Source organism: Notamacropus eugenii, chromosome 1 (assembly GCF_028372415.1).
Source record: "Notamacropus eugenii isolate mMacEug1 chromosome 1, mMacEug1.pri_v2, whole genome shotgun sequence".
Classification (NCBI taxonomy): domain Eukaryota; kingdom Metazoa; phylum Chordata; class Mammalia; order Diprotodontia; family Macropodidae; genus Notamacropus; species Notamacropus eugenii.
In genome coordinates, this window is record NC_092872.1 from 313,589,775 (window position 1) to 313,617,135 (window position 27,361).

Here is a 27,361-nt window from a genome sequence, read left to right on the forward strand (position 1 = left end):
ATTACACCCCTGAGAGTATAGAAAGCTGAGGTTCCAAGCTGGCTTTAATGAACAGGGTTGTCACTTCAGAGTTAGAGGGAAAGAACTGCAAGGCTATCAATTTCCATCTGATCCTGTATATACTTAAACTCTTCTAACTTTATAACTAATGTTATCCTTTTATCATTTCTAGCACTTTATGAATTAACACCTTGGTCAATCAGGATAATTTTGCAGTGTTCAATGTTATATCTGTTTCTTCCTTCAAGGTTTTCATATATATGAATGAGTGAAAGATGGTTTATTTCATATTACCATAGCATCTTAGAAGTCACCTAACTCCTACATAATGTAAACATTACCTCTACCCTATTTCAGACAGGTAGGAGTAATCTAAACTTTCAACACATCTAATGATAGGGAACTTATTTTGAAGGAAGAAAGGAAGGAAGGGAAGGAGGGAGGGGACTTCTTATTTCTGATAAAAAAAACCAACTAGAGCTAAGCAGGAATTTTGGAATACAAATACGAGAATTCAGAGAAACCTAGAAGTGTATTTTATTTGAGCAATTAGGAAGGAGCTATATAATGATGTAATAATAACATTCTACTAGAAGGAGAAAAACCAACTGTTCCTGAAGAACCTTAATGTCTTCAAAGGGCAGCGAGGGAGTTAAATAAGAAACATAAGTCCTCAGGACAGGCTGGTTATTTAAAGAGGAAAAAGAAAAAGAGGAAACTAGTTAATGTAGTAGACAGAACCTGAGCTTGAAGTCAGGAAGAATTTAATTCAAATATCATGGGCAAGTCACTTAACCTTTGTTTCAGTATCAAATGAAATAAAATGTATGAAGTGCTTGGTACACAGTAAGTGATATATAACAATTACTCTTATTCTTAACAGAAAGGAAAGTAAAAGGAATACACAAGTATAGAAAGGAGAACTTGCTATTTCTTATAATTATGGTGCTTCAGAAAAACATACAAATTTGGAAAAAAAAGTAAAGGGCCAATCAGATAAACCTCACTCTTATCTTTAATAGACAGTACAGGCCTGAACACACAGATTTTAGTATAGAAATAGATCAGACTCAACAACGAAACAAGCATGTTAGGGGGTGGTGGAATTAAGAGAGCGGACAATACTGGGGAGAAAATAGCCACACGCAAACAAACTTTCTGACCCAGAAGAAAAGCAAAAGGTTCTCTATCGAGAATACTTTACATTTCCTCTTTGAGAATTTGGGAAAAACAAATTAGAAGAAATATGATGAAACATATTACCCACTTCTGGAAAGAGAGGTAAATGATGGACATAAGGCACAGAAAGAGAAATATATTTTTGGACATGTGGTGCAGTGGATTGAGTACTGAGTACGAAGTCAGGAAGACTCATCTTCCTACATTCCTGGGTTACTTACTACTTACTTACACACACTTACCTACATACACTTACTAGCTGTGTGACCCTGGGCAAATCATTTAACCCTGTTTTCCTCGGTTTCCACATCCATAAAATGAACTGGAGAAAGAAGTGGCAAATCACTCCAGTATCTTTGGCAAGAAAACACAAAATGGGGTCACAGAGTCAGACATGACTAAAATGACTGAACAATAACATTCATTTTACTTGACAATACTTATTTGTTATAGTTGTTTTTTCCTTTTATTTCCTCTCAATTTTTAATGATGGTAGGAGAGAAGGGTTTATTAGTAGTGACGTAAAAAAAGTTTCAAACCACTGAAACTTTTTAAAATGCACAGAAAAGAGCAGAAGTTAGTACTGACAAGCAAGACAGTTTTGAAAGTAAAATTTTATTATATTTTTTAAAAAAGCATTATGAAATGTAGATTCAATTGCATGAAGAATACCTTTTGTGTTCTGTTGTGTTTATGGAAATGTTCTCAATCTCTCTCTCTCTCCCTCCTTGCCTTGTAATTTTAAAATTTAGAATAAAAAACAAAGCAAAAATAAGAGACTGGGGAGATGAGGAAGTCTCTGTTACTAAGAAGCTTTCCTGGAACAAAACTGTAATTAGGGCAGGCTTACTTGGGACTTTGCCCCAGCAATCTCAGCAAGCAGAACCACATAAACTTAGCATCTACCTAAAAAGATTAATTAGCCTTGTAGTTGTACCACAAGTAAGTTCCTACATGAACTGACCTACCCAATAGCAGTCTTATGGTATCAAAGGTTTTTTGTCTCCTTACCATAAGGCAGTGTCTGGCCTCTTACCCCACATGATTATATCTTCCAAGATCCAAAAATCTCTCTTTGCTATTTCTCATCAGACCCAAATGAATTTGTTTTTGTTCAAAGTTCATTTTGTTGTGCTTGGGCTGGATGCAAGAATTGCTAGTTACAGTTCTGCCTAGGGCTTTAACGGTGGAAAAAATCTTCAATGTATTCCATCGTCTTTCCATGGGAGTATTGATCTACTTGATATCCTTTCCTTCAGACAAGGCAAGCCACCACAAATGGGTTACAGTAGAAGTGGTCTCTGCTCTGACTGCCCAGAAAATACGAACACAGAATCACACCAGTTTCTTTAAGCTGTTTCTAATGATTGATTTTGCATGATAGAAAACTATGGCCAGCCATTCACACTGTCTATTGTTTCAATTCTAATTAATGCATGTTTATTAACTAAATACTTAAAGAGAAAATGAAATTTAAGAAACAGTGAATGGCTAGAAATATATAAAACTAGGCTGAGAGGTCTGAATCTTGTTCTAAAGCAGCTAAGGTTGCATTTTTAGTTTTGGAAGCTCTAAGCTGTAATCATGAGAAAATCTTATGATTTTCATCTTTTTTATTAATAACTCTTAAAAACTTGTTGTCAGAGAGACTTTCAGGACCATTTCCTCCAACCTTATGAGAAAACAAGATTTAGGTGACTGAAATCTGAAAGGAAAAAGTGGTTTCTTTCACACAGACAAACCCTAAGTGATAACACTACTAGTAACAAGTAACTTGCCTAGGGTCTTACAATAGAAAAACTGGAAATGGAAGCCAGGTCCTCTGACTAGAAAATCAGCACTGTGCACTACATTACCCCTCATTATATGTTAGCATAAATTCCGAAGGTGGTAATTCAAAGTGCTATTATGTAATCTACAGATTTTTATCTTGGCAAATAAGTGTAATCATATACTTGGGGAATGACTGTATTTTAGTATTATGAGAGGTACAGTAATTTAATGGATAAAAAGCTAGTTTTAGTATCAGGAAAAGGTGGTTCCTGCCTCTTAAATGTACAAGTTGATCAAATAATTGCAAAGAAATAGGTTTGTGATGAAATACTACAAGAACACTAATGATATGACCAAGATGTGATTTAATATGAGCAATGTGACAAACATCTGTGGTGGTCCATTTTCTAGTTGCTAATGGTGTTACTGATATGATAAATGAAATGGCCTCAAGTTAAGACTTAAACATGCATTCCAAAGATTGGCTCTGGTTCTCCAGGGCTTTCTATCACTTTTTCTTCAAAGAAAATACACTACTGATGCATTTCTTTAGATCTATTTTATCACTAGTAGTTTTTTTTCTCTTTTTCTTGTGGGACACTTTTTAGTATTTCTTTGTCACTACTGATTAGGCTAGTTTTTAAGAAGCAAAAGGAAATCTAAGAAGAAAGAAATCAAGAATTTGTAGGACATATCAAGCATTAATTATAATAAACACTAATAACTATATGCTACTGCTTCATTGTTGGAAATCTTTAGCTTTGATTTATGTAATGAATTTAGGATGACTTCTGCTTTGTTTTCTTTCCCCCCTCCGTGCTGAGATTACGTTTATATTAACTATTTACCTAGTCTTATCACTTGTCACATTTGTTTTCAAAAGATACTGCCCTGAGCACAAATCAAATAGTTAAAAACAAAGATTATTTCTCTAGCTCAGTTTGCACTTGAAATCTTAATATTATTACCAGATAAATACGATTCAAATTTATGGCAAGATGTATCTGAAACTTCTGTTATTTTAAACAGAGAGAGCTTGAGTTGTCATATTTATTGGCAACATTTGGCATATAAAACATTTATATGACTAAGCAATACCATATGACTCTATTCTTTGTGCTGAACAAAGAGAAAATGAAAAATAATTGAATTGTACTTAAGAATTAACCCTACAAATGTAATCATCCCTTGTTTTCATGCTTATAAATGGAAAAAGTGCTTGGTAAAAGTGAACATAAGAACAACATAATTGAAGGCAGGATTAAGATACTGTGGGATAAAAAATAATTTTTCTCCCAGAGCCAGGTTCACTTTTTAAAAATGCACACGTCATGGATACAAAGGAAAAAACATTTGGAACAATGGAAGGAAAGTATTTTCATTCTGATACATCAGGATTATTTTCAGGGTTTTTTTTTTTTAGAAGATGAGGGTTGATATGGTCAGACCTATGTTTTAGGAAGATCAGTTTGATACCCGAGTAGATGATGGATTGGAATTGTGTGAGACCTGAGTTAAGGAAACTTATAGCAGGCTATTGAAATAATTCAGGAATGAAGTGACGAGGGTCTGCACCAAGGAGTGGGAGAGAAGGGGGCATATTCAAGAAATGTTAAGTAGGTAGAAATAATAGGACTTGAAAAAATGACTGGATATGTAGAAGTGAGAGAAAGTGAGGATGCCATCTAGGTTGTTAAGTTAGAATCTGCCATATGAGATCAAGACCCACAGTTTAAGAAGTTAACGGGGTCACAAGTGGAAAAAGTTTAAGAAGTCCTGGATTAGATGACTGGGAGGATGGTGGTACCCTTGAATGTAACAGAAAACTTAGGGAAGTCAGTTAACGACACAAGATATCTTCTATATCTCAAAATGTAGAATAAATATAACTAAACAACAATACTAGGTCATAAAATTATTTTTTTTTCTTTTGAGAAAACAAAAGTGGATGTCTTTTATGATCACTAAAGATTCAATTCAATTAATCTCAACCAAATAATACTATTTTCCAAAATGCATCTAATATGTATAGAGTAACTATGCTGGTTGTTAGATAGGATATAAAATTTAGTTTAAAAAAAGTTCCTATTCTCATGGAGCTTTATGCATGCACGGGTAACTCAAATAAAAAATGTTGACTTAAGGCACGGTAAATACATAAAAAATAATGCAAATTACAATTTATGCCAGATCCTAAGGGAAAAAAAAGGATCCCCTAACAGAGTTAGATCTGAAAAGTCTCCGTGGAAGAGATGAAATTGGGACTGCATACGATCTTTCAAAGAGCAAAAGACACCACTTTTTTTCTCATAAATTTTGCCAGTGATAGTCAAAGGAGAAAATGAATTTCAGAGATAACAAGTTATATTTAACTGACATGCTATTCAATTAAATTCTGATAGATTAATGGTAAGCAAATACATTGTTAATGGATAGTGATGATTTTTAACTTTAATGTTTATTTAGTTGACTAACAAAACTTTATTTTTCACTTCATACAACCTAAAATGATGAACCTATTGTTTCATAAGATCTTAGAAAACAGTACAGTTAAATTTGCATTAAATTAAATTTACATTATTTAGATGTAGGTCTTTTTTAACATGCCACATTACAGGTTAAAAAATTATATTAATATAGCTAAACCATTCAAGAATTTTTAAATTAAAATATTTCAAATGAATTTAATTTCAAATGAAATTTAAAAATTTCAAAGGCACAAAAGTTAAGAGATGTGGATATAGACATGTTTCTCTTAAACTATATATAGAGTAGTAGAAAGGTTTGCAAATCTTCTTTTCTCCACCTTCAATTCAAACTACGAGAAAGCAATGGAGGAGGATTTTTGTGGAGGGAAGAGGCTACATTGTGAAAAAAATAGCAATTTATACAGGGAATACAAGCAAAACAAATAGAAGTGAATGAAGACTATGTGATACTACAATAATAAGTATCTCAAAGAACAAATCATAGGAACAAGAATTGTATAAACATAATTTTAACAACGAGACAACATACCCCAAAATTAGGAATACAAGTAAGTTGGATTTCTGAAAATGTTTAAGTAAAATAACAGAAGTGAGAAATGATCAACTGATAATGTACTTTAAAAATGAAACTGGAATATTAACCAACAAATCAAGAACAAAAAAGTCACCTTGAAAATGAGAGAAAGAAAAAACTGAAAAACAAAAATACCACAATGATAAAACTAAGAACTTGTTTTTTCTACAAAAAGATGAATTATTTTATTAATCTGATGAAGACAAGGAAAATCATTTCCAAAAAGAAAAATGAACAAAGTAAATTCAATATTAACAAAAAGAAAATAAAGATTATTAAAAATGACTATATGTAGTTACAAACCAAAAAACTGAGATTCTAAAATAAATAAATGATAATTTATGAAAAAAAAGTATCTAAACTAACAAACTAAGACCTCAAGCTCTAAATCTAATCTCAAAGACATAAATTGAAAAAAGCAATAACAGGGGAGGGGAGGGAGACCTATTCTAATACAGATGAATTCATAAGCAAATACCATCAAAGATTTTTGAATAATCAAGAACAAAGTCATCCTGTCAAAATACTTTTATATGACATATATTATATAAATCATTAGGCAAAGTAAGAAAACAACAGAGCCATAAGGAAGAATGAGGGCTACAACAACTTTTAAATAAATTCTAGCAAAACAAACAAACAAAAAAACCATCCAGGAATATATTTTAAAAAATTCACAAGGTTGAATTTCTATCAGGGATATATGTCAGCCATTTAATCAATAAGCATTTATTATTATTTGCCATGCACCATGCTAAGCTCTGGGACTCAAAGGGAAAAGCATAGATGCTGACCTCAACATGAGAAGAACCCAACAGACGATAGCTGTGTGTGTGTGTGTGTGTGTGTGTGTGTGTGTGTGTGTGTAAGGTAGCTATATGTATATACACATGTACATACATATATATGTATTTGTATATGTATGTAAGGTAGCTATATGTATATATACGTGTATATACATATATATGTATTTGTATATGTATGTAAGGTAGTTATATGTATATACAAATACATATATATGTATGTAAAGTAGCTATATGTATATACATATAGCTACCTTACACACACACACACACACACACACACACACACACACACACACACACAAACAGAAAGTAAGCTTAGAGGTAATGTAGGAAATAGAAAAAGTTTCTTGCAGAAGGCAGAATTTGAGGTGACTCACAGAAGACTAGGGAAACCAGGAGGCAAAAGCAAAGAAGGAAGGAGAATATGCCAGTCATAGCAGAAAGTCACTGAGTTGAGATTTGATGTCATGTGCAAGGATCTGTAAATAGGCCAGTGTAATTAATTGGACTACAGAGAAGATGGGAATAAAGTTTAAGAAAAATGGAAAGCTAAGGAGTCAGACTAGAGGCCCACTAAAGAAGGTAAAAAAGATGTACCAAAGAGGCCTGCATGAAATCTTCAAAAAAGAATTTAAGTTCCCCAAATGGGCCTGTGTTCTTCATGGTTTGGGGTATAGGTAGGGGAGAGCAATTCCTAGTCAGTGTAAAATCTTTACAATTTTCCATGGGCTTCTGGACATCTTTCACACAATTATAGAATGGCCAGAAGAGCTTATTTCTGTTTTTCTTCAGTTCATCATTGGTCTTTCAAGGCTCCTTTTCAGACACTTGCTGGGTTTTCCACAGGAAAACTTGGCTACTGTATGGTTTTTAAAACTATCATATTAAAAGAACTAAAAAATTCCCTTATCTTTTACTATTAGTACTACCACTACTACTACCACTCCCTAATATTTATATAGCACTTAACTATGTACTACACTCTGAAAAGTCCTTTCTAAGTATTATCTCATTTGATATATACAATGACGCTGGGAGGTAGGTGCTATTATTATTCCCTATTTTACAGAGGAGGAAACTGGAAGTAAGCAAAGGTTAAAGTGTCTTTTCCTGGGAAATACAGCAAGTAAGTGTGAGGGAGGATTTTAATTCTAGTCTTCCTGACTCCAGGCCCAGTACCCCAAGTTTTTCTGTTAACCCCTCTCATCCCAGATCAGACCAGGAAAAGAGTGTTTCACTCTTTCCTACTACCTTCTAACTCACCCTCCCCCACCTGGAGAAAAGGAGGGGAAAGGGGGAACAGCTACAGTGTGGGGCCTACTGGTAGTGGTCCTTGGCCCCTGGGACTGGAGAGCCTGGAAGTATCACCCAGGCAGCAGGAGATGAGAAGCCAGCCAGTCTCTAACCTTGGGTAAGCCTGCTCTTTTCAACTCATAGTTTTAACATGATAATGATGTGATGCTGATTCTCTGTGTAAAGTAATTTGGAAATGTATTCAACAAAACTGAAGTCACCTGATTGGTAATGGGTTTGATTCAAATTTCAAATTGGTAAACTTGTTATCAGTTACGTCAAGCAACTTTTTATAATTTGGTTACAGCTAAAACTGTAAAACTGTAAGTGGCTATCACTTATGAAAATTGTAAAATTGATCATTATTGTTTTAATGTGTACACTTGCCAAAAGTCTTGTTTGGGTTATGGAGTTCCCAAACAATGAACTTGAATTGCTGAGAATCTGCAAGTATATAGAAATGATCTCTAAGGATTGGCTTTTACACTAGTACAAATTTAAATTTGAGATGTAAATCCTGGAAAAGTTTTCCCTAAGCTATGATTAGTGAAACTTGCTGTTTGAGGTAGGAGCTCCTGGAACTGTAAATAATTTTGTTTTGAATTGTCTGATGGATCACAATAATCCATCCATAATCAATAGTCAATAACCCACCAGCTGAGAGAATGCTACAAGCTACCCAGAAAGAATGTGATACAGGTGGGAGGTCTACCTCTGGGAAAAGCTAAGAGAACAATTTTAGCCTAATTCTAAAATGGGATCCTCCTTGCTCAGTTTCCCCACTGTGTTCCTTTGAAAAGGATATTACCTACCTGGCTATGAGGTGGAATTGATAATTGCATGATTGGAAAACTGTGAATTATCTGAATTCTAAGAATGTTTTATCCTGTAGGAATCTTGTCCCTGATCTATCCTTTTATAGTAAATTTCTATAATCAGAACAATCAGTAAAAGGTATAAACACAACACAATGTGTGAGATCTTGCTGTTTTGACCCGAATGTGTAGTCATTACATACTCCCAAACAACTGAAATTAAACCAGAAACCTCTTCAGTTTGTTTCAGGGAAGAGAATTTCAGTGCAATCAATTTTCTGAGAGGTAACCTATTTGACCTAATCATTAAGCCCTTGGACTCGCCCAACTGGCCCAGATCCCTAGAGTTTACTTAGGGTAACTGCCCTTCCCAGTTAATTAACTCCCCTTTCATTGTCCGCACCTGGCTCCACCCTAGATCACCACTCCTCTTAATTCCATCTAAACCCCTTCCTGTTCCCATAGCCTTTCTGTATATAAGATCTATCTTGCCTCCATTAAGGTCCTCAGATTCAATCTGTCCAGTTTGTCAATACAAATGTCATAAATGCTCAGATTCCTTAAGAGTCTGGCCAATATGGCAGATGCCCACCGTGTCCAGTGTTCTAATAAACTTAATCTCTGGTTGAAAGAAGGTTTTGGGTCAAATTCATTTGAGGCATGACTTGTGCATCACTATTCTGGGGTCCCAGCACCCCTAAATCTCAACACAAGGACACTCTGAAGGTCTCTCTTAAGAAATTTGGAATTGATTGTGTGACATGGCATGCCCCCATCAGTGAAAGTGCTGTGCTCTAGGAGCAAAGCATAACTGAAATAGCTCAAAAGAAACACAAGGTGAGAAAATTTAGAGAATCCACCCTAGATGCTCACACTATTTGTGACCGACCTGTGGTAGAATATTCCAAGCTCAGATTGGTCTGATCAGTCACAGGTGGACGCAATGCATGACTCTAGCATAGTGGTGTCATTTTGTTCCTCTTCAAGAAATACTGACAATCAACCAACCTGCTCTGTTCCCTCTGTTTTTCAGTTCTTTGGCTCAGAAGTACAGAGACATACAAGACTTGGTGCTGCTGAAGCCCATATACCTCAGTTTCCTCAACTGTAAAATAGGGATAATTATCTCCAAGAGCTGTTGTACAGATCAAATGAGATAGTATTTGCAAAACACATAGTGCTGTACTTATTTGTATATACTTTATATATGCTTATTTGGTTACATGTTCTCTCCACAGATAGAATATGTCATTTTATCTTTGTATAAAGAGAGGTTAAGAAGGATGAGGATTAACAAAAGATTTGGTAAATGAGGTATCATTGGAAACTTTGGAGAAAATTGTTTCAGCTGAGTGATAAGACCAGAAACCAGATTACATAGGGGTGTGTGTGTGTGTGAGTGGATGGGTGTCTATGTGTCCGTGTGTTTAAAGTTTTAAAAAAGTCATTAAGAGGAAAAGAAATGGAAGCAACAGGTGAAGACAGCCCTACCTATAGGTCTGAATGTAAAAGGTAGAAGAAACATACATGACAATAGTTTGAGGGGGAGAGCAGTGTATATCAGGGCACTGAGGTGTGCGGCACAGTGGATACAGCACTGGACTTGGAATCAGGAAGACTTCATCTCCATGAGTTCAAATCCAGCCTTAGATACTTACTAGCTGTGTAATCCATGTTGCTTACCTGTTTGCCTCAGTTTCCTCATCTGTAAAATGAGCTGGGAAAGAAGATGGCAAACCATTCAAGTATATTTACAAAGAAAATCCCAAAATGGGGTCACAGAGAGGTGGACATGACTAAAAAATAAAAGTGCCTACCAAAGGTTTTTCAGGATGACAGAGCCCTGGGTATGTTTACAAGCAATAGGGAAGGAAACAGTAGACCAAGAAAGACTGAAGATGAGAGGGAATGGCGATGATTGTAAGGACAATACTCAAGGGAAGACAGAGCGTGGTAAGCATAAGATAATGAGTAGGCAGAGGCAGTGTTTTGGGAGGAAGCATTGCCCCTCTATTAGAGTGGAGTAAAGACAGAATAAGGGGTTTTGAATTCCCCAGAAAGAGTTCAAGGTGAATTTGATTAAATGCTATGTTTGGTACAGTTGAAGAGAACTTCTATCATTGTGTGAGTTTAATGTTAGTGTTGATGCATATTATATATTGTGTGATTTTCATTACTGTTCAGTAAGGTTTTTGCTTAAATTCAATTTACATACAGATACTAACTTTCTACTTCCATTTTTATTACCATCATTATCATACAACTGTATAATTACAATATTCCTTATCAAGTATTCTCCCATTTGTCCTCCCTTCTCTCATCTCCCCACACTCTACTTATCCCTTTCCCTCCTACTTTCCTATAGTGTAAGATAGATTTTCATACCAAATTGAGTGTGCATGTTATTCTCTCAAACCAAATCCAATCAGTAAGGTTCATTCTTTCCCTTTCACCTCCCCTCCATTCTCCACTGAAAAAACTTCTTCTTGCCTCTTTTAATGGGACAGATTCTATTTCTCCCTTGCTCCTCCCAACATATTCTTCTCTCACCTCTTAAGTTTACTTTTTTAGATTATTATCCCTTCATTTTCAACTCACTCTGAGCTCTCTATCTATATATATGTATAATCCCTCCAACTATCCAAATCCTGAGAAAAATTTCAAGAGTTACAAATATTATCTTTCCATGTAGGAATGTAAAGTTCAACTTTAGTTGATTTCTCTTTCCTGTTTACCTTTTCGTGCTTCTCTTGATTCTTGCATTTGAAAGTCAAATTTTCTATTCAGCTCTGATCTTTTCATAAAGAATGCTTTAAAGACCTCTATTTCATTGAATGACCATTTTCCCCCTGAAGTATGACATCAGTTTAGCTGGACAGGTGATTCTTGGTTTTAATCCTAGCTCCTTTGCAATATCATATTTCAAGCCCTTCAATTACTTAATGTAGAAGCAGCTAGATCTTATGTTATTCCTGACTGTTTCCACAATACTTGAATTGCTTCTTTCTGGCTGCTTGCAACATTTTCTCCTTAACCTGAGAGCTCTGGAATTTGCTACAATATTCCTAGAAGTTTTTCTTTTGGGATCTCTTTCAGGAGGTGATTGGTAGATTCTTTCAATAACTATTCTGCCCTCTGGTTCTAGAATATCAGGGCAGGTTTCCTTGACACTTTCTTGAAAGATGATGTCTAAGCTCTTCTTTTGATCATGGCTTTCAGCTAGTCTAATAATTTTTAAATTGTCTCTTCTGGATCTATTTTCCAAAGAAATATTTCACATTGTCTGCTATTTTTTCATCCTTTTGCTTTTGTTTTACAATTTCTTCTTTTTGTTTCATAAAGTCATTAACTTCATTTACTCCATTCTCAGTTTTAAAGAATTATTTTCTTCAGTGAGCTTTTGGACCTCCTTTTCCCTTTGCCCAATTCTGCTTTTTAAGGCATTCTTCTCCTCATTGGCTTTTTGGATCTCTTTTGCCATTTGGGTTAGTCTGTTTTTATAGGTATTATTTTCTTCAGCATTTTTTTGTGTCCCCTTTAGCAAACAGTTGACTTGCTTTTCATTATTTTCTTGCATCATTTTCATTTCTCTTCCCAAATTTTCTTCTACTTCTCTTACTTGATTTTCAAAATTCTTTTTCACCTCTTCCATAGCCTGAGAGCAATTCATATTTTTCTTGGAGGTTTTGGATACAGGAGCTTTGACTTTGGTGTTTTTTTCTGCTTGTATGTTTTGATTTTCCTTGTCCCCAAAGTAAGATCCTATAGTCTGATTTATTTTTACTGTTTTTGCTCATTTCCCCAGCCAATTACTTGACTTTTAAGCTCTTTGTGAAGGTAGCTCTCTGCTTCTAGTAGGGGTTAAGGTGGTGTACTGTCAGTCATTCAATCCCGCCACAATGTGTGGGCCTAGAGCTCAAGAAACAGCCACTGGGGCTGCCCCTGCTGCTGCTATGGCTGCCATGGGATCCTCTGCCCCTCCATTGCCCTGGGGCTAGGGCTGGACCACTCTACTATCTCACACACTGACCTTCCAATTCTACCTCAGCATTCTGGGGTCATTAAATTTGGAAATCACCACAGGTGCCAGTGATTCAGTTCCACAAGGCTGGCTCAGGTTCTATCTGTGCTGGCACAGCCCACACTGGACTATACTCTGCTCCCAGCCTGATGCAGTAGACACTTCTTGTTGACCTTCCAGGCTGTCTTGGGCTGGAGATTTGCTTCACTCCATCATTTTGTGGGTTCTGTAGCTCCAAAATTTGCTTAGACCCATTTTTTACAGGTTATTTGGCTGGGTTTGGGGGGAGAGCTCTTGCAAGTCCCTGCTTTTACTCTGCTATCTTGGCTCTGCCCTCCATCAGATACATTTTCTATCAATATTTTTCCAATTACCTATTTCTCTTCCAAGTCTAACTTAATTGATTTTGTATACAAAGTGTTTTAATTTTATCCAATAAATTATCCATTATATCATTTATGATTTTAATCTTGAATATACTCAGATATATACATGCATGTATAAATATGATTTATGATATAATATAAGATACTTGTAATGGAATATAAGTCTCTGAGAGCAGAAAGCACTTAATTTTTTATATCCTGAGTGTCTAACACAGTTATGTGCTAGGCACTTAACAGGAGTTTAATAAATGCTTATCAACTGAATGCTTTTCAACTCTTCATGTTTCATCATCATTTCCCAACTAAAATACCTTTTTATTAATCTGTTTATACTTAGTATTCTAGATAAACTCTTAGATTGCCAATTGTAGAGAAGGTACTGATCTAAACTGGTTGAGGTAATTTCCTTACCTGGGAGTTCCTTCTCTCAATAAAACCAAAGGTCCGATTCAGATTTTTATATTCTGTACTCTGTCCATCAGATATCTACAATATGTTTTATCTTTCTGAGAGCAAAAAGTGATTCAGAATCCCCGCAGGGTACCCTGAATCAGATTCCTCTTGCTTTTGGCCCAAAGTCTGAGTCTTTGCTTTTGGTGTCAAAGTAATATGTGGGTAGGCTGACATCCAAACATGGAGCATAAATACAAGCTGTGGATTGAGGTTTCAGAGAATTAGTACTTCTGGGTGAATTCAAGAATGTTAGGGATTGAAGTCTACGAAAGAGTACAGAGAAGCAATGAACAAAGAGAAGTGAGGAAAGAAATGGACCTTTTTTCCAACATTCCCTTTGACTTCCTCTTAAAACTCTGAGGTCTATCTAGGATTAATCAATAAATAAGTATTTATTAAGCACCTACCATAGGCCAGGAACTTTGCTAAGTACTAGGGAGACAGAATTTACATTTTAATAGTGGACACGAGTACGTATAAAAATATATGCAACATAAAGCTTACATATTTTATACACACACATACACACACACATTTGGGAGGGGTTTGGCTAGGGTTCTAGATACACATGTGCTTTTTCCCTTTTCCCCTTCCAATGACCTATGGGAGTTGGAAGAAGGTGCAGAGGAAACAAAGAGATATGGTTGAGTAGAGAATGCGTGTGTGGTAAAATTTTAACAACCTTACTTGAATTTTCACTATTTATTAAACTACAGTTACTAAAAATTGGGTGATTGTATCTTACAAATGTAGAGAGATCAAAAATGAGAACAAAGAAAGCCCATATAAGAGAATAAGGTGGGCCCATAGATTCTTCCTAGTTTAACAACTCCATACAAAATTTTATATCAAACTCTTCATTTTGACTTCAGAACCAGTGGGTGAACATTTCTTTTTCACCTAGGCATTAAAAGCTGCATGGCTGATTGAAACAGAAGACTGCTATACCTGAACTAGTCATTTAGGTGGCACAGCAGAGGGCAGAAGGTGGTGCAGTGGGGAAAACTGCTGGATTTGGAGTTAGGAAGACTTCAGTTAAAATCTTACCTCAAACCTAATTTCTGTGACCTTGGGCATAGTCACTCAACTTCTGTTTGTTTCAGTTTCCTTATGTGCAAAATGAAGAAAATAACAGCAACTACTTCCCATAGCTGTTGTGAAGATCAAATGAGATAGCACAGGTACAGTGCTTCGCAAACCTTTAATTGCTATATAAATCTTAACTACTATTTATGCATGTTAGCTGTCGCTGCTGCTTCTGTTAGATGGGATATTCTGCATAGTTTCATCAGAAATCTGGATGAGAGCAGTATTACCTTTTGGGCAAATAATATAGCATGCTTTCTTAATGATTCAGTGTTACTTGCTCAAATTAAGATAATTAATAAATTATTTTTAATTTAATTTAATATTATATTCATAATGATTAACTCCAAGATACTGACTATCCTACAAATTAATTCTATGGTAATCCTTCAGAAATTCTTTTTAGAAATTATACTGTGCCACAGAAAATTATCACCTAAAGCTTTCCACTAAAATATTTTTGCCTCAGTATTTGGCTTACTAGATGGAATAATTCTACATGCAAAATTCAGTCTAGGTTGCTAGACTTTCCTTGCAATTGTCTATGTAAACAACCTATTCCCTAGAATATGCTGCCTTGAATTATCATACCAAGATTCTAAGAATTACCCAGCAGGATAAGGCACCAGACACTGAGGTCCTTACTCGAACTAAACTGCCAAGCATTCACACTCTGCTTTGGAGAGCACAATTCCAATGGGCTAGCCATGGTGTCAAATGCAAAACATATGCTTGCCAAAAAGGCTGTTTTATGGAGAACTCTCACACCGGACTAGCATTCATATGGTGGTCAGAAGAAGTAATACAAGGCACTCTCAAGGTCTCTCTTAAGAACTCTGGAATTGATTCTATGACATGGGAGACACTGGCACAGGACCACTCCGGATGGCTTGCTCACATCAGAGAAGGTACTGTGCTCTATGAGCAAAGCAGAAGTGAAACAGTTCAAAGGAAATACAGGATGCACAAATTTAGAGTATTCACCCCAAATGTTCACACAGACTATTTGTGCCCGACCTGTGGTACAGCATTCCAGGTTTGTATTGGTCTGATCAGCCAGTCAGACACACTGAAACTTAACTCTACCATAATGATGTCATTTAGGTCCTCTTCAAAAATGAAGGACAATAACCAACCAACAACCAACTGTCAATCAAGTAAGATTTCAGCACTTACAATGTACTTAACATTTTAGCAACTTACTTTTAATAAATCTCATAAATATTAACTGATACTTATATAATGTTTAATGATAATAAAATATTTTACAAATGTATTCTTATTTAGTCTCATAACAACCTAGCGAAAAAGGATTTACTACTATCTTCATTTTACAGATGAGGAAGCAAAGGAAGAGCAAGGGCAAGCACAATGGCCCACGTGCTAAGAATAGGTAGAGAGAAGCAGCATCAGAGTAAAAAGAGCAGAGAGCCAAAGTAGGCAGATAAACTTACGACATTTCACAATTTTGTCTCAGGCTGGCCATATTTATACCTTTAACTTATTTGAAATGATACTCTGCACTATCATGTTGAATCAGAATCTAAAATTTGATGTTATACAATCAACCTTTGAAAATTTTTTATTGGGAGTGGCTTAGAAATTTAGACAGAGGGAGGTCTGGCAGAAAGGTTAGGTCATGAAATGAAATTAAGATCAGATTAACCCATGGATATAGCAATGAGTGAGAAAAGAGAATTATCTTTATATATTTGAAGGTTGTCATTGTAGAATAGTTGATTTGCTCTGTGTTGTTGAAGGGGGAAAAGTAAGAAAAATAAACAATTAGCAATCCTACAGGCAGAAAGATCTGAACAAATTATTTGACGGAGTTGACCAGAAATGGATAATAAGCTGCCTCAAAAAAGGAGTAAGCTTCTTATTAGGAGAAATATTTCAACAGGAGCTAGGTGATCCTTTTTCATAAATGTATTAAGGGGAAAGACTGGACTCAATAAGCAATGAGGTGTATTCCAGTTGTAAAATGCTATGATTCTACATTGGGGTAAGAGATGAAAATATAAAGAAGTTAAATTAAAATGTTACAATGTATTTGTGAAAGCTGAAGAATAGTCTTATAAAGAGTAATCTAGAGAAAGATTTGCGATAGAAAACATTTTAAATAATAAGCATAGGATTATGTAATCATGGCGAAATTACAAATGGATACTGATATCTTTAACCAAATTGCTTGCTATGATTTAAAAAGATGGTCAGATCCTACTGTAATATATACCCTCTGTTCTGTGGTCCAGCACTACTAGATATCACTATGAACTACAAAGCAATCCTTTTTTAAACATCTGTCTAGTACCAGGAAAAGAATGGAGAAAGATCAGTGGAACAGAATAGAGGAGTAAGAAATAGAATCTAATGTATATAAAAGATAAGTGTTCAATAAATTCACATTGGTTATTTCAAAGTCAGTGGCTCACAGGTACCTCAAATTTAATATGCCCTAAATCGAAACTACTATCTTTCCCCTAAAACCCACACTTCTTTTAAAATTACTTGTTTTTGTCTGGATTACTCCAATCTTTCCAGTTTCCCATGTTGATAACCTCAGATTTATCCATTTTTCACTGTCATTCAGCATTTCCAATCAGTTATCAAATCTTGTTGACTGGATTTCCACAAATTTCTCACAACTGTCTTTACTCTCTATAAAATCTCTCAACTGCCATTACTCTCTAATTACACTATAGCTACTTTAGTTCAGATACTTAATTGCCTCTCATTTGGACAACAATAGTAGTCTCCTAAGTGGTCCCCCAACTCACCTCTTTCCCCTCTCTAATCCATGATGCAAACAGTTGCCAAAGTAATTTTCCATAAATCTGACCATGTCTCTCCTCTACTCAATTAATTCCAGTAGCTCCCTATTACCTCTAGGATAAAATATCAATTCCTCCCTTTGATCAGTCAACAAGTATTTATTAAGCACCTACTATGAGCCAGGCATTGTAAGCACCAAGCTACAAAGAAAGGCAAAGGGCAGTTCTTGTTCCCAAAGAGCTTACAGTTCAATGGGGAGTGGGGAAGAGAAGAGAAGAAAGGAAGGAATAGGAAGAAAGGAAAAAAGAAAGCAAGAACATATTAAGCCTACTATATGCTGGGTACCATATTGGGGATAAAAATAAAAAATAAGACAGTCCCAATCTTGAAGGAGCTTGAATTCTAATAGAGGGAAGCACAGTAAAAGGAAGGAGGGGTATAAAAAAGAAGTTTATCCTCATGCTCTTTCCAGTGGTATTTAGTACTAATTTGAAAACTGTTTTGCACTGCAAGAGGTAGGAGGTCTGTGAGAGGGTATATGTTGGAGGAAAGATGTAAAGATGTTCCAGATGGACATAAGGGCCGGATAAGTTTGTACTCTCTCTGTAATCAGCACAGTTCAGCCCCAGATATGGTTGTTCAAAATCTTCTCTTTTTTTATATAAATTGTTCCAAAAGTCTTAGTGCAGGTTTAAATTTAAGCCACTCTATAAATGAAAATCCATTAGCATTGGTACAGTCTGTGTTAGATGCCTATTACAGTAATATTTGTGGCTATGCATTTTTATCTCATGAGTTACACTATAGATACAGAGAAAAGGAAAAAAAAATTCTCCATTCGAGGGTAGTTTATTTGTTAATTTTACATCCCATTTTATTAACATTGTTGATATTGCACAGCATATAACTTTATAAATTTCCTGTTAACTTTTCCCGTCAGATATTCCAAATTTTTCTATATAGAAATTGCCACAGTATCCTAATCTTTGCTCTTGTTAAATGTCTATCCTAATTTAACTGGGCATATTTTCAGAATGGATAGTTTCCTCACTTATGAACACAACCCTCTCTTCCTTTCTTCTTGACTCCCCCAATTGTTCTCTTCTTTGTTCCCCAATTCAGAACACTTGGATGATACTTTAAAAAAAAAAATTGGGAAAGTGCTTTATCTTATATAGACGTGAAAGTACAGAGGTTTAGTAAGTTACTGGTATCCAGAAGTACAAAATTTTTTTCTAGTTCCCAAAGGAATTCTTACTATATCCTCCAGTATTATTGCCAGAACTGTAGGCAGCGAGAGAGGAAGATTTGAGTCTGCCACTCTGAGTTGGAACACAATATATTCTGACAGAAACAATGTCATTTGTAGGTATTTAATTATGGTGAAATACAGTACTCATATATAAGGTAAATTCAAGCTTTTGTGGGCAGGTGGAGGAATGTACCCACTACTTATAATGCTGCTTTTACAGAGAAAAATATTTAGTGTTCTGTAAGCATAAGAAATGGGATTTTTTTGTTGCTTTTTTCCCCTTGAGTTAGGTTTCCTAGGCTCAGGCTAAATTGTAAATATCTAAAGGACTAATCTTCTTTGAACCCTGATAATTCATAGCTGCCCTGGGTCATGTGCATTATGATGCCTTCTGGCTCTGAGTCTATTAGTTAAAAACAATATACTGGGAGGTTGGTATTTTGCTCTAGGGGATTGTCCATCAGAAAGGCCTTTTGATTCCCTGGGGAGGACTCTGAGTAGCCATTTATTGAGTCCCCTGACTACTGAGATGTTGGTGCTCTCCTGGTGTGGTGGTGTATGTAGGTGGTTGTATTACTTTGTTCAGACAGCTGGAGCTCTGTCTGTTCAGTCTCTGTGCTATTTTCTTTGCTTGTATTTTCTATACTCACTTCTTTCTACTCATCTGTAATTAAAGTAAGACTATTGTCTTTAAATTTTGAAGTTGTTTTTCCTCTAGAAAAGCGTATCAAAGAACCTGTGCTATCAGCCTACCCTGTGTGCTAGTGTGGTTGCTAATACACCTTCAAATATATTCCTCTTGTAGAAATGGGAGCCTTTTATATACTTGCACAATGCACAAATCCATTCACCAGTCAGAAATTCATTACAAGCAAATAAGAAAATTACATTGGCAAAAATCCTGAAAAGAATTACATTAAAATACTTTTTCTTCCAGAAAAGTATATAAAATTTTCCCCTAGATATTTTCACTTTTTTGAAGTAACTGGCAGATGGAAATAAAAGATAGATACAACAGTCTTCTACTCTTTTCCCCTCATTCTGTGACTGACAAAGAAGAAATAGATCAAGTCATTAGAAGACTTAGCTCACTCACATTTCACTTATTCTTCTTGTTATAACTTAGTAAAACAAAATATATTACTCATTAAAGAATGTGTCTCATGCATACATCAAAAGCACACAAGACAAAGGTCATTATGTAGATAAACAATTCATTACATATTAAAATCAAGAGAGCTAAAAATCAGAGAGATATATGTTCACTAAAGTGTTCACCAGTGTCACTGAACATATCCAGTGCAGAATTTAATGAAAAGAATTCTCTATTGAATTGATCCATTTCTTTTTTAATTAATTTTTAGTTTTCAACATTCACTTTCACAAGATTTTGAGCTCCAAATTTGCTCCCCATCTCTCCCCTCTGCCCACCCCAAGACCACGTGCATTCTAATTACCTCTTCGCCCAATCTGCCCTCCCTTCTATAAAACCCTTCCTTTCTCTTATCCCCACCCCCTTCCCTCCACCTTCCTGCAGGACAAGACAGATCTCCATACCCCACTGCTCGTATGTGAAGATGATCCTTTTCAAATGCCCCTTCTGCAATTATCATTGTATTAAACATACTGAACCCCAACAATTAAAAAAAACCAACCTCTTGAGTGAAATTAATAGCAATATCAAGAGATATTGGTCTAACCTGCCAGACTGTAAAAACAGAATGAATAAAAAACATGTGTGATCCAATGCTACTACATAAATAGCCCAATGAGTTAGTTTATCAATAAGTACATCGTGGACACTTGATTCAGAGAAATAAAGAGCTAGAACCAGAATTTTTTAAAGCATTATGCAGGGCATTCAGAATTGCAAGCTGCTGCACAAATCAATATTCCCCAAGTGACAAAGAGCTAAGAATCACAAAACTCCATGTCAGAAACTCAAAATTACAAGAAACCCAAAGGCAATATAACATGTTCCACATAAATAGACTGTAGCACGCTACCAAAGATAACTAATACAAAAGTAGTACGGCAAGGAAGAAAATCAGGACTATATATGGTCATAAAAGGAAGTAAGTAAATCAAGTATCAAATAATGAGATTAAGAGATAATAGTCTGAGACAATGATCTGAATCCCAGAAATAAAGAATCAAACAAAGTTCTCTTGCATGTTGATTTATGAAGGGTTTATGGGGGGGGAGGGGGAGGGGAGAAACAGGCCAAGGTAAGAGGAGAGGAAATCTACAAAGGTGAAGAAGTGTTTAGAATAAATAGATGTATCAAAATATCAAGTAGCAAGAAATGTTTTACAAATTATAGCACTAGGAATGTGTAACTCTTGTTTAGAGGAGGCAGGTCTGTAACGCATTTCAGACAGAACAGGGCCAAGGCAACAAAGGCAGCAAAATGGGGGCAGGTGAGAAAAATCTAGATCTATTACTTCTATTCACCACTGCAGGTAAGGCTAGACCTAGCTGGGAGAGAAGAAGCCTGACCTCTCATTTCTAGTTGTTCCTTTAATAAAACTGAGTGCTAGATGGCAGCAGGGCAGGAAAGAACTGGATTTCTCTCTTTGCCACTCATTATCAGAGGTGGCTAATAAAGTAAGGAAGAGACTCAGATACCATTTTCCCATCTGCTGACTCAGATATGGCTCTAAATGTCTCTAGAATCTAACAACACTGGCACTGGGAGATTCTTCTGGTCGGGCAATATGTCCCTTTGATTGAATCCAAACTTCACAGAAAAAAATCCCCTCAATAAAAGGATATGTTCCATGAAGTTTGGATTCAGTCAAAGAGCTGCACTTGAGGACCTGGAGGGCCACATGTAGCCTTGAGACCACAGGTTCCCCACCCCTGGCCTACAGTGTGCAGTTGATATAGGGCCAGGCCTGGAGTTAGGAAGACCTGAGTTCAAATCCAGCCACAGACACTTACTAGATGTGTGAGCATGAGCTTCCTTATCCGTAAAATGAACTGGAGAAGAAAATGGAACAACAATTTTACTGGGTCAAAGAGTAATTGACCATAGTTCCAAATTGTTTTACAAAATGGTTGAATTACATTAGTGTACTTATCTTTCCAATCCCTTCCTTCTTCAAAGTTGTTATTTTCCTCTTTTATTATCTTTGTTAACATGTTTTTGAAGTGGAACCAAGTTATTTTAATTGGCATTTCTCTTATTACCAAAGATTTGGAAACCATTTTTCATATAACTTAAAAGCTTGCAATTCTTCATTTGATAATTCCTTGTTCATATCCTTTGATGATATCTATTGGGAAATAGCTTCTTATATATGTGTGTCAATTCTTTAGAATTATCAGATAAATTGGTATGAATATTTTTAAACAATTACTCTTTATGTAACTGCATATTTTTTCTTAGCTTCTTAATTCTATTATGAACTTAATAAAGGGAATAAATTGGATGTTTCCAAATACAAGTAAGAGGAAAGCAGGATTGTACACAAAACCACAAACTTCTATTATTATAGCTTAGTTTTCTTTTAAAATACAATTAAATCTTCCCAAAGCAACCATGCTTGTATGTGATTCTTTTTGCCCTTCTTATTCACTCCTGTGCATCTAAAAATGCTTTGATGACCTCCATTTCTTTCTTTTCATTTCTTTTTATAAACATCACATTCCAGTTCCCTTCCCTCTCTCAGTTCACCCTCAAATTGAAAAGAAAAATAAAACCCTTGTAACAAATATGCAGTCAAACAAAATATATCCCCACATTAGTAGTGTCAGAAAACATCTGTATCTTCAATTTGTTCTCTCTCAGTCAGGAGCCAGGTAGCATGCTTCATCATTGGTCCTCTGGATTAGTGGGGTAGTTACATTCTCAACTCTTTCAAAGTTCTTATTCTTTACATGGTTGTTATTGTATATACTATTCTCATGTTCTGCTCATGCCATTTTATATTAATTCATACAAGATCTTCCTAGATTTCTTTGAAATCATCCTTTTAATCATTTTTTATGCTCAACAATATTCCATAATGTTCACAGACAGTAATTGTTCAGCCTTCCCTAACTGGTGGACATCTCAGTTTTCACTTCCTTACCATTACAAAAAGAGCAGCTAAAAATATTATGTATACGAGTCCTTTTCCAAATTGCTTTCCAGAATGGATTTCTATCTTTTTCACAGTTCTACAAACTGTTCACCAGTGGTTCTGTTTTAGTATAGCTTTTTCCAGTAACAGAAATTTTCTCTTTTTATAACATCTATCAATCTGATAAGTATAAGGGGGAACCCTGGAGTTGCTTTAATTTACATTTCATTAATTTTTTGTGAAGTGAATCATTTTATATGGTTATTGATAACTTGGATTTCATCCTTTAGAAATTGTCTATTCATATCATTTAGCCATTTAGTCATTCAGCAATTACTCATCCTTATAACTTTCAGTAATTCCCTTACATATCTTATAAACGAAACCTTTTGCAGACAGAAAAAGTTTTCATGTAACATTTTAAAAGATGCTAAATTTCTAGAAAAAGCAGCAAGTGTAAGAAACCGATCAGGGGGTTCTTTAAAACAATTCACTGGTCATCAAGAGTAGAGTGATCATCCCAGAAACCCTCAAGGTGATTGGAAACCCACAGCTTGGACCTTGGAAATGACCACACGTAGTAGAAATGATATAGAAATATAACCACAAAATCCAAAGATTGAAAAGAATGCAAAGTATCCCTCAAACTCCCACCCCAAAATTAAGACTTCCCTAATATGCACTAGACTTGACTTAGCTATTCATCATACTCTTCATAACGACATTTTGCTTTCAGCCTTCTCTATCTCTAGATTTGGTCCTATGACTTTTTTCATTTATACTACATCTGAGGAAAGGGACACTCATCTGAACAACCACTGTAAATTGATCTTCTCAGCATCACATTAAATTCTAGAGGTAGGCTAAAATTTGTGGCTATTTCTTAAATTTCCTACTGTATAAAAAACTTGGCTCATGAAAAAAATCTCTGTAAAATTATAGTTTATTTCTGATTTTTTTTAAATTTTAGATATTTTTAAATGTTACTGGTAATCCAAGTGTATGTTTTGTAAATTAATAGTGTAGTGCTATAACTTTGTCTTAGTACTTCTGTATTTCTAGAAGAGTCTTTTAGAATTCAATTTTTCCATACATAGCAGTCATTATTCCAGTCCCTGTTCATTTTTTTAAAAAGCTTTTTTGTTTTTAAGATTCATTTAGTTTTAATTTTCAACATTCACTTCCAAAAAGATTGTGTTTTAAATTTTCTCCCCCTTATTCTCCTCTCCCCTCCCCAAGATGGTATGCAATCTGAAATAGGCTCTACATATACATTCACATTAAACATATTTTCACATTAGTCATGATGTAAAGCAAATTTAGAACCCATGGGAGGAACCACGAGAAAGGAGAAACAAAAGAAAAGAAAAAAGAGCAAACAGTATGCTTCTATATGGATTCAGACTCCACAGTTCTTTCTCTAGATTGGATAGCACTTTCCATCATGAGTCTATCTTGAGTCTTTTGGAGTTCTCTTAGATCTTTGTGTTGCTAAGGACAGACAAGTCTATCAAAGTTAGTAATCGTACAATTTGGCTGTTACTGCATACAATGTTCTCCTAGATCTGCTCACTTCACTTATCATCAGTTCATATAAGGCTTTTCAGGTTTTTCTGAAGTGTGCCTGCTCCCCATTTTTTACAGAACAATAGTAGTCCATCACAATCATACATCACAACTTGTGCAGTCATTCCCCAATTGATGGTCATCTCCACAATTTCTAATTCTTTGCCACCACAAAAAGAGCTGCTATATTTTTGTACATGTGGATCCTTTCCCCATTTTTATGATCTCTTTGGGATTCAGACCTAGATGTGGTATTGCTGGGTCAAAGGATATGTATGCACAGTTTTATAGCCCTTTGCGTATAGTTCCAAATTGCTCTCTAAAATGGTTGGATCAGTTCACAACTCCACCAATAATGCAGTACTATTCCAATTTTCCCACATCTTTTCCAACATTTATCATTTTCCTCTTTTGTCATGTTAGCCAATCTGATAGGTGTGATGTGGTACCTCAGAGTCGTTCTGATTTGTATTTCTAGAATCAACAGTGATTTAGAGCATTTTTCATGACAATAGTTAGCTTTGATTTCTTCCTCTGAAAATTATCTGTTCATATGTTTGACCATTTATAAATTGGGGACTGAATTGTATGTTTATCAATTTGACTCAGTTCCCTATATATTTTAGAAGTGAGGTTTGTATCAAAGACACTGGTTGTAAAAATGGTTTCCCTTATAGTCTTGGTGGCATTGGCTTTGTTTGTGCAAAAGCTTTTCAATTTAATGAAATAAAAATCATCCATTTTGAATTTCATAATGTTCTCTATCTCTTGTTTGGTCATAAATTCTTCCCTTCTCCATGGATCTGACAGGTAAATTATTTCTTGCTCTCCTAGTTTGCTTACAGTATCAGTCTTTATATCTAAATCACTTCAACGTTATCTTAGTATAGTGTGTAAGATGTTAGACTATGACTAATTTCTGCCATACTGTTCTACATTTTTCCCAGCAGTTTTTGTTAAATAGTGAGTTCTTATCCCAGAAGCTGGAGTTTTTGAATTTATCAAACAGTAGATTACTATAATCATTGACTACTGTGTTTTGTGCACCTAACCTATTCCACTGCTCTATCCCTCTATTTCTCAGTAGTTTTGATGATTGCTGCTTTAGAATACAACTTAAAATCTGGTATGGCTAGGCCACATTCCCTTGCATTTTTTTCAGTAGATTACTATAATCATTGACTACTGTGTTTTGTGCACCTGACCTATTCCACTGCTCTATCCCTCTATTTCTTAGTAGTTTTGATGATGGCTGCTTTAGAAAACAACTTAAAATCTGGTATGGCTAGGCCACATTTCCCTTGCATTAATGCTCTTGATATTCTGGAACTTTTGATCTTCAAGATAAGTTGTATTATTTTTTTAAGCTCTATAAAATAATGTTTTGTAGTTTCACTGGGATGACACTGAATAAGTAAATTAATTTAGATAGAATTGTCATTTTTATTATATTAGCTTAAACTCGAGCAACTGATGTTTTTTCAATTATTCAGATTTGACTTTGTGTGAAAAGTATTTTATAATTTTGTTCGTATAGTTCCTGGGTTTTTCTTGACAGGTAGACTCCCATTTTATAGTGTCTATAGTTATTTTAAATAGAATTTCTCTTTCTATCTCTTGTTACTGGGCTTTGTTAGTGATATATAGAAATGCTGATGATTTATGTGCATTTATTTTATATCCTGCAATTTTGCTAAAGTTGTTTCTTATTTCAAGTAGTTTTTTAGTCAATTCTCTAGGATTTCTCTAAGTCTACCATTATATCATCTGCAAAGAGTAATAACTGTTTCTTCTTTGCCTATTCTAATTCCTTCAAATTCCTTTTCTTCTCATTGCTAAAGCTAACAAATTTAGTATAATATTGAATAATAGTACTGACAATGGACATCCTTATTTCAACCTCAATCTTACTGGAAATACTTCCAGCTTCTCCTCATTACATACGATGTTTGCTGATGGTTTTAGATAGATACTACTTACATTTTAAGGAAGATTCCATTTACTCCTATGTTTTCTATAAAAATGAGTGCTGTATTTTGTCAAAAGCTTTTTTTCTGCATCTATTGAGTAATCTTATGATTTCTGTTAATTTTGTTATTGATATGGTCAATTATGTGGATGATTTTCCTAATACTGAACCAGCTTGGCACTTCCAGTATAAATCTAACCTAGGCATAGCGATTTATCTTTGAGATAAGCTGCTGTACTCTCATTCGTAATATTTCATTTAAATTTTTTATATCTATGTTCATTAGGGAAATTGGTCTATAATTTTCTTTCTCTCTTTTGGCTCTCCTTGATTTAGGTATCAGCGCCATATTTGTAGGGAATTTGATAGAACTCCCTCTTAACCTATTTCCCCAAATAGTTTACATAGTATTGGAATTAATTGTTTTTTAATGTTTGGTAGAATTCACTTGTAAATCCAACTGCCCCTGGAGATTTTTTCTTAGGGAATTCATTTGATGGCTTGTTCAATTTCTTTTTCTGAAATGGGGTGATTTAAGTATTTTATTTCCTTTAATATCAACCTGGGAAATTTATATTTCTGTAAATATTGATCCATTTCATTTAGATTATCACATTTATTGCCATACAGTTGGGCAAAATAGCTCCTAAACATTGTTTTAATTTGCTCTTTACTGGTGGTGAATTCACCCTTCTCATTATGACACTAATTTGGTTAGCTTCTTTTTAAAAAAAAATCAAATTATCCCAAGGTTTTCCCATTTTATTGTGTTTTTCCCCTATAAATCAGCTTTTAGTTTTATTCATTAGTTTTTTTTAATTCAACTTTCATTTCAATTTCAATTCAATTTGATTTTC

The 27,361-nt window shown here is 35.0% G+C and overlaps 1 protein-coding gene across 9 annotated transcripts in view; it reads right to left on the reverse strand.

Moving 5' to 3' along the window:
- GPHN (gephyrin) overlaps positions 1–27,361 on the reverse strand; it is a 749,523-nt gene that overhangs the window by 502,038 nt on the left and 220,124 nt on the right. The window lies entirely within an intron of this gene.